Source organism: Podarcis vaucheri, assembly GCF_965113315.1.
Source record: "Podarcis vaucheri genome assembly, chromosome: 3".
Lineage (NCBI taxonomy): Eukaryota > Metazoa > Chordata > Lepidosauria > Squamata > Lacertidae > Podarcis > Podarcis vaucheri.
Window position 1 is genome coordinate 83,468,652 of NC_138761.1, and position 12,898 is coordinate 83,481,549.

The following is a 12,898-nucleotide window of genomic DNA, read 5'->3' on the forward strand; positions in this document are numbered from 1 at the left end:
GCCCGCCCTGTGGAACACCCTTCCAGCAGATGTCAAGGCGATAAACAACTACCTGACATTCAGGAGACATCTTAAGGCAGCCCTGTTCAGGGAAGTTTTTAACGTGTGATATTTTATTGTATTTTTGGTTTTTATGGAAGCCGCCCAGAGTGGCTGTGGAGGCCCAGCCAGATGGGCGGGGTATAAATAATAAATTATTATTATTATTATTATTATTATTCAGGGAGGCGCAAGTCGTATAGGATCGCAGACAAGTGCATAGGATCACAGCCGAAATGTACTGAACAACATGAGTTGGATCCTACTCCAGGATGACCTTGGAGAAGAAGGAAAGTCTTCCCTGGAGGGCCCGTTGCATTTGAGCTTCCTCAGCCAATAGATGGTGCGTCGTGACCATACCCCAAAGCCCAGATCACAAAATTCCCTCCAAAAAAGTTTCCTTTTCAATCTGTTCACGCCTGCGCCTGTTCCCCCTCCTGTGCCTCCGACTTCGCCACGTTCCCCACCTCGCTCTCGCCTCTGCGTGTCCTTCCCAGCAATTCCAGGTCTCTTATCTTCCAAGGAAGGTATATTGCAAAAATTAACATTACAGATGTCCTACACACTGCGAAGCCCATAAAAACGCGTTTACAACGGTGACTTTAAAAAAAAATCACCTCGAAATTTATAACTTTCAGATGGACCTTTCTGGTGCAATATGCAACCTCCATATGTTTCCTACTTTCATAATTCAATTCTTCTTTTCTTTCTTTTTTTCCTCGGCCGTTCTTTTTCTCCCTTTGTGGGTTTCTCTCTCTCTCTCTCTCTCCCCCTGGACAGCTGGAGCAGGTAGTGCTTCTCCAAATCGATCTCGTGTAACCCGAGAACCCGCCTTGCGCGCCGAGCGAGGCGCGCTCGCAGCAGCAACCGGCCCAGCAGAAACAAACCTCTCCCGGCCTCCGCCTCGCCAGCGCCCCGCGCGCTTCTCATCCGCGAAGGCGGCCTGGTTCTCCGGAACTCGCGCAAGGCAGCGCCGCGCACATCCAGGGATATGGGCATTGGCTGAGTGCCTCCACAGAGAACTAGGGGTGTTTTTACCCAAATCGTGCTTTTCTGTTATTTTCATTTATGGACAAACACACTTTGGCGGACGGGCCAGAGTTTGCCACTGAAGCAAGGAACGAGAGCAGAAGTGGTACTGCGCGCTCCCGAGTTTGTACAGAGCCAGAGTTGCAGTGAAGTGAAGTTTAGACTCCGGATTGGTCTTTCTAAAGGACACCACCTCTCATAGGCGCCGACTCCATGGGGCTTGAGGGGGCTTGAGCCCCCTCAAAAAAAAATTTGGGGGGGCTCAGCCCCCCCAATAATCTCGGGCGCCCTTGCCGCCGTCCCCCGCCTCCTCCCCACCTGCTCCCTCCCCAGCCAGCCAGCCAGCCGCGCGCCCTAGCTGGAGAGCCCCGGCCGTCCCCCGCGAGAACAGGGGAATCCCCGGGGGCGGGGGCTTCTGCCTCTAGCCCCAGGTTTCCCGCATATCAGCTGTTCCGGAGCTGATTAATAGGCAGCAGCACGCTCTCCCCTATTCGCTCACGAGGGGGCGGCGCCACTTTATTTGCATATTCATGAGCTTATTTGCATATTCATGAGCTTATTTACATTTCACGAGCTTTCCCGGGCCCCCCCAATATTTTTTATAAGTCCGCGTCCCTGCCACCTCTTTCTTGTTGCATACTTGTGCCACTTTTGCTCAAGGTGGCGTATATGGTTCTCCTCTGCCCGTGTTATCCTCACAACAGGGGTTCTAACTAGAATAAAATATTGGGGGAGGCAGGTGAGCCCCGCCCTGCATAATAGATCACATGACGCGGTGCACGCAGACCATTTGAATGGCAATGGCCATCAACTTTGGCTGGGGTGCAGCCCCCTCAAATATTTTATTGGGGGAGGGCGAAGACCCCCTCGGCCTCTCGGAGTTGGGTCCTATGCCTCCCGACATTCCTGCGAGGTAGGCTATGAGGCAGGAACTGTCCCAAGGTTACCCAGTGAGCCTCATAGCTGAGGGGGGATTCGAACTCTGAAGTCCTAGTCCAACATTCTAACCAAACTGGTAGCATAAGGCATACGGTCGACCAGCCCACAGCTCCTTCTGGGTGAAGGCTGGTCTTCCTGTCCCAGAGTTCTGCCTTGATAGGCACCCCAATCCTAGATACGTCGGCTGAAATCATTGCATTTAGAGGAACCGGCTTCCGTAATAATAATATACCCGGATCCTAAAAATGGCACGGATCAGAGTGGAAATACCACCCGAATAAGAATTAGAGTACAGGTTCACCTTTACCATGAGGGAGAATAAGAGTTATTATGGCCATACAGTAGTGAGTGGTTAGATAATAATAGTTTTCTTATCTAACTTTCTAAGCTATGGTTTTCCCAGTAGTGATGTATGGAAGTCAGAGCTGGACCATAAAGAAGTCTGATCGCCGAAGAATTGATGCTTTTGAATTATGGTGCTGGAGGAGACTCTTGAGAGTCCCATGGACTGCAAGAAGATCAAACCTCTCCATTCTTAAGGAAATCAGCCCTGGGTGCTCACTGGAAGGACAGATCGTGAAGCTGAGGCTCCAATACTTTGGCCACCGCATGAGAAGAGAAGACTCCCTGGAAAAGAACCTGATGTTGAGAAAGATGGAGGGCACAAGGAGAAGGGGACGACAGAGGACGAGATGGTTGGATAGTGTTCGCGAAGCTACCAGCATGAGTTTGACCAAACTGCGGGAGGCAGTGGAGGACAGGGGTGCCTGGCGTGCTCTGGTCCATGGGGTCACGAAGTGTCGGACACGACTAAACGACTAAACAACAACAACAAATCTAACTTTCTTATCTAATTACAGATAGGTAGCCGTGTTGGTCTGCCATAGTCAAAATAAAAAAATTCCTTCCAGTAGCACCTTAAAGACCAACTAAGTTAGTTCTTGGTATGAGCTTTCGTGTGCATGCATGTGTATCTGAAGAAGTGTGCATGCACACGAAAGCTCATACCAAGAACTAACTTAGTTGGTCTTTAAGGTGCTACTGGAAGGAATTTTTTTATTTTTTCTTATCTAAGTTTTCTTATGTATTTCAGTTTGTAAATGAAGTTATATCTGGGACTTTTCACCCACGAAAATCCTACCCATGCCTCAGTGTGTATGTGTGTAAACGGAAGGAAGGAAGGACGGACGCCCAACTGTGCTCGGTGGTGTTCACCTGTTTGTGGATGGGTTTAGGATCGCAGCCTTTAGAAGATGCCACCACGAGGCACTGGGATGTGACATCAAAAGCAGCAAGAAGCCCCGTTGAGGGGTGGTGAAGAAGGAGAAGGAGAAGGAGAAGGAGAAGGAGAAGGAGAAGGAGAAGGAGAAGGAGAAGGAGAAGAAGCAGCCTTTATTAGGACCAACGAAAATTGTCCCGAAAACGTGGCAAGCTTCCCAGTTCTCCACAGCTCTTCAGATGCTCCACCAAGCAGCGAGCGAGCTTGGGTGTGGCAGCTGGGAGGTCAGTTCCAAGGTGTGCACTGCAGCCCACTAACTCGGCTTCCTCCACTTTAGGCGTCCTTGGTTCCAGGAGTGCCAACCTGAATAAAATATGGGGGAGGGAGGAAGCAGGTAAGCCCCGACCATCATAATTGATCACAAGGCCCATGCACACCGTTTGAATGGCAATGCCCAACAACGGAGCGGGCGAAGGGACCTCGGCCCCTAGGAGTTGGCTCCTATGCTTGATTCTGAAGTCCAGAAGTAGTATTTAGGGTAGGTGCCGGTGGCTCTCCTTCGAAGCGAGCTCTTCTGGATCAATAGAGGTTCCTTTAAGGAGGCGCATTTGATGTCAGGAGCGTTGAGCGGGAAGATACCCTGAATCCAAAACCTAGCGGAGGGGCCCGGTTTACACAGGAAGGCAAGATGGGTTTCACACTGGCGATAAAGAGAACTCTGTAGGGGAGAGGGTTGTTGCTGAGTATTCCCTAATCTAGATCTTAAAAGAGGAGGGCTCTTTGCTGAACCAGCGCCATTCACACAACCGGTGGTTCTCAGTCCTGGCTATTAAGGAACTTGAAAGCGGTTTAAATTTGTCGTCTAAGGTCAGAACAGACTGGATCCCCCACTGAGACAACTTGTCCACCGCTTCCTTCGACTGGATTGCGGGCAGTGTCTCTGAAGAGTTTGGGGTTTGTCTGGTTGGTTCTTCTCCAGGGCAAATTTATCTCCTCAAGAGGGTCATCCCACACCTCCGGACCCTCAAGACAGGACTTTGGGGCAGAGGGCCAGGGCCCCTCTCAGCGGAAAGAGCAGCACTTGCGTTTTGAAGGCAGAGAAACAAATAACACGAGATGCATTGCCAACTAAAGAGCGGAGGGCGTAAGACCATGAAGCCCAAATTTGCAAATGTCAGCGATTTCACCCTCTGTTAGAAATAAGAGATCGTATTTTGCCTTGATAGCGCTGGTGAGTTTCCACCGCCAGAAGCTCTATTAATTCCATTCCTCCAGAGTTTTTATCAGCCAGGAAATGCAGGCGAGAATAAAGAGTTTATTTCTATCCTACAACCTTATCCTGGTCGCTTTGATCCTTTCCCACGGAAGGGCTCCCGCGGCGCGGACGGGTCTACTTTTTGAGCTCAGAGTGTCAGGGAGGAGGCAGCCGGCCGACCTTGCAGGAGTGTAGCCTCGGAAGTCAGTCCCGGAAATTGCGAGGCGCGGCAGAAGATTGCTCCTCGGCAGAAGATAGCCCAAGCGGCCAAGCCCCATTGAAGCCAGCAGGGCTCAAACATTCCAACTCAAGAAGCAGGCAGGGGCTGGCTCAACCAATTGCAGCAACAAGGCACGATATTTCATATTTTTTATTATTATTAATTATTATTATTCTTGTTGTTACACCGCTCAACGCCAAAGTAGGCTCCTAGCAGATTTACAAAATCGATCAAATCTCCTCCAAACTAAAGCGAGCTTCCTGTCACCCCACGTCCATTCTCAACAATGCCCAGGCAGAAAGATCTTGCATACTGTATTTGCCTTTTGCACGGCGGGCCTCCGCTCTGTAGAGCAGGATGAATCCCACTTACTTGGGGAAGGGGGTTGTTTCTAAGCAAGGGTTGGAGGAATTAGGAGTCCGGGCTGATTTTGAAAGACAAGATTCAATCCTAGAAGACATGAAATAATAAATGAGTGGTTTCTGAGCATGTGCAAAGAACCGTTCCGTCAGCAGGCACTCCGCCCCTCCTTGCCCACTCCCCTGCAGCTGAAATGGGAGAAGGGCGGCAGGGCTTGTAGCTCATTCTTGGGGACATTCCTCGCCTCTCCTTCCTTCCTTCCTTCCTTCCTTCCTTCCTTCCTTCCTTCCTTCCTTCCTTCCTTCCTTCCTTCCCTTCCTTCCATCATTAACGGGGAATCACCGTTTCACCTCGTTCATTTCAAGCGGAAATGGAAGCTGAAGTCCGTGTGGCTCCAAAGCCCTTGTAGGGTTTGTGCCTCGTTTAGCTGCCACATTGGGGGGGGGGCACCAGTGCCCCTTCCCTCCGGGGTCTTTGCCCCAAGCCGCGGCCAGATCCATGTTTGGGAGGAAGAAGAGGGCGCGCTTCTCTCGCCCCTCCCTTCTTCCTGCCTCACGTCTGTTGGGACCTACACTGCACCCCGACTCCACAAAGAAGTTAAGGGGCTCTGTTGTTGTTTAAAAAACAAAACAACAGGAAGATCCAGTAGCCCAGTCTGGGCACCAAATCCATCCGAAAAGCCTTCTCACCCATTTGCTGCTACAGTGTTTGCCAGGACTTCGACGGGACGGGGCTGTGCTTTTGAAGTCCGTGATGTCCTTCGCGGCTGCAGCGCCCGGTTGGACGCAGCCGCGGCCTTAAAATTCACCGGCGTCCTTCGCATAGCTGTCGACGTTTCCCCTTTTTTAAGGGAAATCCCCGAATAGGATTCCTCGCAAGAAAAGGGGAAAGTTGACAGCTATGGTCCCTCGGAGCTCAGCGGGACGCAAACATCTAGGTGAGAGAACCTGCTCATACAGTGTCCATCATCAGTGCCTATCGGCCATGCCGACGGGGCCTGACGGGAGCTGGAGGGTCACAGCAGGGCTGGGGAGATCCCGGCACAAATCCACCCCCGCTCAGCCACGAAGCTCGTCTGGGCTTGGCTTGGGGTCAACCACTGCCCGTTTCTCATTCTAATCTACAAGGCACGGTTGTTGCGATGATAAACTGCGGGGGGACAGGGAGGGAAAGAGAATTGCGTGTCTTGCTTTAAGCTCTGTGGAGGGGTTAAAAGTGTGATCAGATAAACATAATAATGAATCCATCGCAACCCGGTTTAATTGGCTTTGAGGGGTTCGAGTCAGGGTGATCCCCTTGCCCTGGCCAAACGTGAGCACCTCTTTTGCCTCCTGCTGAGCCCGGCTCTGCGTTAAAACATGGGGATGCTAGGAAGCAAAACTCGCCGCCGCCTCCTTGCTGGTTGGTTGGGTGGAAGGAAGGATCTTCGGATCTTTGCGCGCGTTTCAAAGACCTCCGGGGGTCTGCCAAGAGCGTCGCTCTCTGGCCCACCCGGTCAGAGAACGGCTGAACCAAAACAACTGCCTGGATCAGAAGGCAGGGCTCCTGCCAAGAGTTACTCATTAGCGTCGGCTGGTTAGGGGGTTCGGAAGTCCCTGCGGAAATCTGCGGGACGCACCTCCACTGGAGCGCAACCTGGAGGAAGCGAGGCGACTCCTCTCCGAGTCCTGTTGCTTAGCACACACCGACTCCACCACCCGCAGAGTGCACGCATAAGACGCGTTTTGGAGTTAGGCCCAGCGTCCTCGGGATTAGGGGCTGCCTAGGACAAAGGGCTGTGCGGAAAATCACGCTGCTGAAGCTCGCCGGCCTTTCCATGGGGCTTGCGCAGGAAGACTGACCCCGCGTGCTTTGCGCAGCAGCAGTCCTGGGATCGTTTGTTTGGGAGTGAGGGTAAGGACGCCTAGGATCGCATTCATTCCACATCTTGCAGGGTGGGCCCTTGGAAACACACACACACACCAAGTACACCCTTGGCAAAGGGATGCTTACAAGCACTGGATTGTCTTCTGCTTATTGGACGCAGCAGGCGGTCTAAAGCGATCCAGAATGATGATCCTGAACATGGACGTATCCAAGGAAGGGTCAGCTCCCCCCCCATCAATTAAAAAAAAATACACAGCAAACTGAGGTTCTGAATAAATGTATTGGAGAAACCAGATGTTGATTCCTCTTAAACCCGCGTATCTTATGGAGGAAACAAATCAGAGGTGATACTCTTATTCCATTTACACCGGCGTTGTAGAAACTTTTCCGGGACCCTTTTGTTATTCCCTAAACAAAAGGGAACTTTTAAACAATCTTTCGGCGTGCTTAGTATGAGTCCTGTATCTGATGCAGCCCGTGTATATAGTACTGTACTAGGAGATAAGCCGCTCGCACCACGAGTCCTGTCAAAGCCTCGGTACAGACGCTGCTTGTACTGCCTGCGATGAACGCAGCCGAAAGTTGGTTGCTGTTGCGGTTCCGATGAATTCATAGAATCATAGAATCATAGAGTTGGAAGAGACCCCAAGGGCCATCGAGTCCAACCCCCTGCCAAGCAGGAAACAATTCATCCTCGTACAGTTCTCAGATGAGACTGGAGGGGAGAAGACAAAGTTCGAGTTCACCTTTTCCTCCCTGCTCCCTCCCAGTCATGGAAGTAAATTATATTTTATTCCAACAGATTTGTTTATTAAAAAAACAAAACCTCAAGTTCCAATGAACTCAAAGCGGTTTCAAAATACGCTCTCAGATCGGGTGTCATTGACTCGACTGCAGGCGGGTGACAGGGGTTTGCAGATTGCGGCCTAACCCGCGGGTGGGAAGTGTGCAACGGGACTTACTCGCGTGTAAAGCGGGTCCCGCTCAACGAGTGGGAATTAAGTTCGAGGGGGCGTCCTGCAGATGCACTCGCGTCCCTTGCCGGAGATGAAAAGCACTCGAGCGCATGTTAGATTTCACTCAGACCGCGAATCTGAAGAAGGGGGGAGGGGAGAGAGAGTCCTCCGAGGAAAAATCGTCCACCAAGAGAAACCGACCCCTCCCCTTTTTAATTTTGATTTCCAATATGTTTCTTCCAGCCTCACGATCTTTGAAGTACCTTTAAAAAAAAATGTTAACATTCTACCATTGCTTTGTTGGCTGATAGTGAACGCGCAACGGGGAAAGGAGGGGGGAGGGAGTGGAGAAGGAGAGAGAGAGAGAGAGAGAGAGAGAGAGAGAGAGAGAGAGAGAGAAGCGCTAAAGAAGCAAAGGGGAAGGAGGAGGCTTAAGATTCCTCCTTGTTCCAGAGTCTGATTTGGCCCGGGAAGGCGAAAAGGAGAAAGTGTCCTGTTTTCAGAACGAGCGACGCCACGTCTCCTGTCCTCGGTTTTGCAGCAGTCTTGCGCGCTGCAGTGCTTGATAGGCACGGTCTACTCGGTCGTAAGCGCCACGGACTTCCATTGGACACACTTCCTGGACACTTGCATACAGGATTGCAACTCAGATTTAGCTCCCCGTGACAATAATTCCAGAGCAAGCTATAAAATAATAGCTTAACTCGTTCTCTCTTACTCTTACTTTTTTTTAGCTCAACACAAAATAGACAGTACCCCTGGAAATATTTTGATTGATCTTCCATAATCAGCAGACGCTTTACCTGGGAAACACAGGAGGCAAACAAGGGGTTTGTTTTGGAACTCTGATTCCCCCCGCCCCCGCCATTAAAAAAAAAAATCTACGCGTGTATAAGATGTATAAATAGCAGAGGTAATGTCTGTCGATGGATTTCAACAACATTTACTTCCCAGCCAGTATATTTAGGATGTCAGAAAAAGGCACGTGAACGGGAAATAACATAACACCCTTCTTTTCTTTTCTTTTTTGCGGAGGGGGAGATTTATTTCTTTTTACTAACAGGTTGGATTCGGCTACAGTCTTGTGCCCCCTTACTTGGGACGTGACCCGAACTGAATAAAGTGGGACTGCTAAAAACCGTAGGATCGCGATGCCCTTATACCGATTCTAAGCTAAACGCGTTTCATAGGAGATTTCTCGTAACGGATCAATAGTATTAGTGATGGAATCCTGTTGATAAAAGTGACTACCCTTCTTATCGAACTCATAGCAGTTCCCCTCTCAGCATTTCATCTCAGTTGTTAAGACACTCACAATAGGGGAACAGATGCAGCGTTCACAACATCTCACATAGGCGTCGCGCCGCAGTTTAAAAGCTACGCGCGTCTCTGCAGGTTCGATCTGCATCAGCAACTTAAGGGAGCAGCGGATGGGTCCTTAAAGGTATATCTCGTCCCCATCTAGAGTCTATAGCAGCCTCTGCAAGACTCTCTTAAAACGATTTTTTGGAAACATTATTTTTTGGGCAGATCGTCTGCCTGAAACCATGAAGAGGAGAGTCCGGAGGAATGCATGACAACCTTGCTGGTACTTGCACAAATTGCTTGGTTCCTGCGCACTCTCCCAGCTTTTTTCTCAAAGGGATGCGGAGGTAGAATTCACCCCCCGTTGCACTTGTAGAAAGCCCGGCGAATCCAAGCATCTATCATGTATTATTTTAAAGACAAGCAGGACACTGACAGACAGCTGCGGAGCACCGGGTGGAAAATCTGGGCTCCCGGAGGGAGCAAGTGACTGAAAGATCCCAGCATTTTATTTTGGCGAAACGGGACTCTCCTTAGTGGCGGCGAGAGATGCGCCAAGGTGCCTTTCGTACCACCGCGCACCGTGGATTTGGAAGCAAACCTCCTTGTGTCGGAGGAGGCTGATTCCCAAATAAGTGTGCGTGGGACTGACTGCCCCCCCCGCGCCACCTTTTCTGTTCAGGACCACAGCGGTGAGATGCGAAGGTCTTTTCTAAAGCCTTTTCCCCTTCCTTTTTGCTCAGCGCAGTTTCCTTTGAGATTCTCTACGTTCTGTCACGCTAACACGCCGCATTACACGACGGGACACACTGACCTGCCTCGCTGAGTACAAGGTGCAGGGGGTCCTGCTATTTTTTTGGGGGGGGGAGGACAGTACCCCGAAGCTTCATATCTCGGAACAAGGTCCCTCTTCAGCCCTGGAGGGCAAAGTCGGTGAAGAAGCCAGTTCAGCCTTAGTTGTTGAACGGAAATTCGCTTTAATGGTGCCCTGTCAAATGCTTTGCCCCCCTAGTAACTACACACACACACACAGAGAGAGAGTGGTACCTCGGGTTACATACGCTTCAGGTTACAGACGCTTCAGGTTACAGACTCCGCTAACCCAGAAATAGTGCTTCAGGTTAAGAACTTTGCTTCAGGATAAGAACAGAAATCGTGCTCCGGCGGCGCAGCGGCAGCAGGAGGCCCCATTAGCTAAAGTGGTGCTTCAGGTTAAGAACAGTTTCAGGTTAAGAACGGACCTACGGAACGAATTAAGTACTTAACCCGAGGTACCACTGTATCTATACAAACACGGGAATACATATGTTTCAAAGTTATTTATCTCCCACTTCTCTTTCTTCTCCCCTTTCCTGTTAAGGGGTATTGGTAATTCAAACAACTTGAGAGAGAGAAAGAGAGAGAGAGAGAGAGAGAGAGAGAGAGAGAGAGAGAGAGAGTTGCGTTCAATTGACATTGCTTTCTGCCGATAGAATGTGTTTGTTACCCTTTGGGTCGATAGCTGAATGGTTAAACGGGTGGAGAATTTCTTAGATGCCCTTAAACACCAGCAAGAGAGACCCAGGAAGGAAGGAAGGAAGGAAGGAAGGAAGGAAGGAAGGAAGGAAGGAAGGAAGGCTCAGAAGATGTATAATCTGTAGCCTATTTCTATCCTGTCTCTCTCTTCCTGCATAAAGCGAAGAGTTTCCTTGGCACTCGCCTGTCTGCTTAGAGTCACTTTGACTTGCTCCCAAGGAAGCGTGCACAGAATTGCAGCCTGTACAGCTAAACTCTGTTGCTGATCCCCGCTCCCCCTCTCCGGAACGGTCCTTTATTTCTCCAAGAAAATACTAATAATGATCAACCCCCCGATTTACCCCTCTGGACACAAGACAAGACCGAGGAGGAAAAGTATTTTTCCCAGGAGACCCGTTGCTGCTTTAGGTTCCAGTAGAAAAGGCAGACTGCCATTGGCAACTGCTTGCCTGGGTGACCCCAGTCGAAAAGAGCCGCCCCACCGAGACCCACCAGCGACCTCTTTTCTCTAAGACTCTCGCAGGAGCTTTAAAGCTTAGCGCTCCTTGGGCGTCAGGGCCAAACGGGCTTAAATCTATGGGACAGGGCTTGGAGCGTAGCTTTGTTGCTTGGCTAGCAGTATTAACAGCCCGATCCATAGCATAACTTGGAGGAAGCTCCACGTTAAAAATCAGCGGCACTGACTTTTAACCAGGTTTGCTCAGGAGAGTAGTGGTTATATATGCATGTGTGTATGTATATAGATGGGGAGCGAATTATCACCGAAGCTTTTGAACTTCCAGAGTCCCCTTCTTGTAAACGCTGGCCTCTCCAACTGCCCCGGCCGCCAAGGAAGCGACAGATGGATTTACATTTTTTGTGACACGTGAAATTCCATCCTCCAAACGTTCCCATTCGCTCTGTTGCTCGGGCTCCAGAGATGCATCATTTTAAGAGGAGTAAGAGCAACAATAAGAACAATATTATAAACGAATAGGAGGGAAACACACGCGCCCGCATTCAAATCTCAAAAATGTGCTCGGGGAAAGGATTGCTCGCCCAAAGAGAGTAAAATAAATAACTATATCGGCACACTGTGTAAGAAAACTGCTCCTCCGCTGTGGCTTAAAAGTGGGACAAAAACTGAAACACGAATCCCTCCTAGATTAAACTATGAAGTTCATAATTCATTGTAGAATAAATTGAGTTAAAAACAACAACCCCAAAAACCGACCTAGGTTATTTCCACGGTGGGTTCCAACTGAGTGTGTTTAGGCTGTGAGGATTACCTGCTCCAGAGTAATCCCATTAACAACCCTGGGGCTCCTTCGGAATGATCACAGTATGCGAATGGCAAGTCACTGTGTCTGAATACCTCTAGTGCCAGGCGACCAGTATTATAACCTGCTTAGTTAAAGAACAAAGATGTCCGCCCAACTGCAAAGGTAGCCTTATCTGTCAAAGGGAGAGGTGATATTTGCTCCCGTCTCGGTCTCCTTTGGGGGAAAGGGAGGGAGAGAAATCGAATAAAGGAATCACAATAGTAAATAACAACGTAAGGCTAAGCTGGCAGCGGGGCGGGGGAGCAATAAATAAATATTTAATAAATATAGTTTGGATCTGAAAATGATTACTGGTGAAATAAATCAGGTAAGGATGTCCCAAGCTCTGCCAGGGACATCTCCCTCTCTCTCGTGTGATGATTGTACCTGGAAAAAGGCTCAGCTGAAATCAGCAGTATTTTCTTCTAAGAAAATGCATATAGGGGTGTAGAACTACCCGCCATCAAGGCACACACGTTCACAAAGAGAGCAGAGCAGAGGAGAGAGAGATGGTTTTGAAGCCTGCTCGCAGTGTTGGGATGAAGCCCGCTTGTTGCTTATATTTTAAGAATTTTAGTGAAAAAATTAAATTGGCACTACAAACACCCTGCGCAGGAAAAGAACACACACACACACACACACACACACACAAAATACACATTCTAGGGCTGTTCATCCGACTGGCTTTCTCCAGAGCCGATAAACAAATAACTTTTAAAATGACAATATAACAAAAAACTTATTTTATCTTCGCTTCTGAGAATGTTCGCAAAGATAGCGTACATAATTTTGAATAAACATACCGAGGTCCACAGTTCAATTTGGAAAGTGTATACAGTGTGGTTAATTTGTATAATCTGCCCCAGGTTGTATGCTAATCGTTTGGGAAATTAT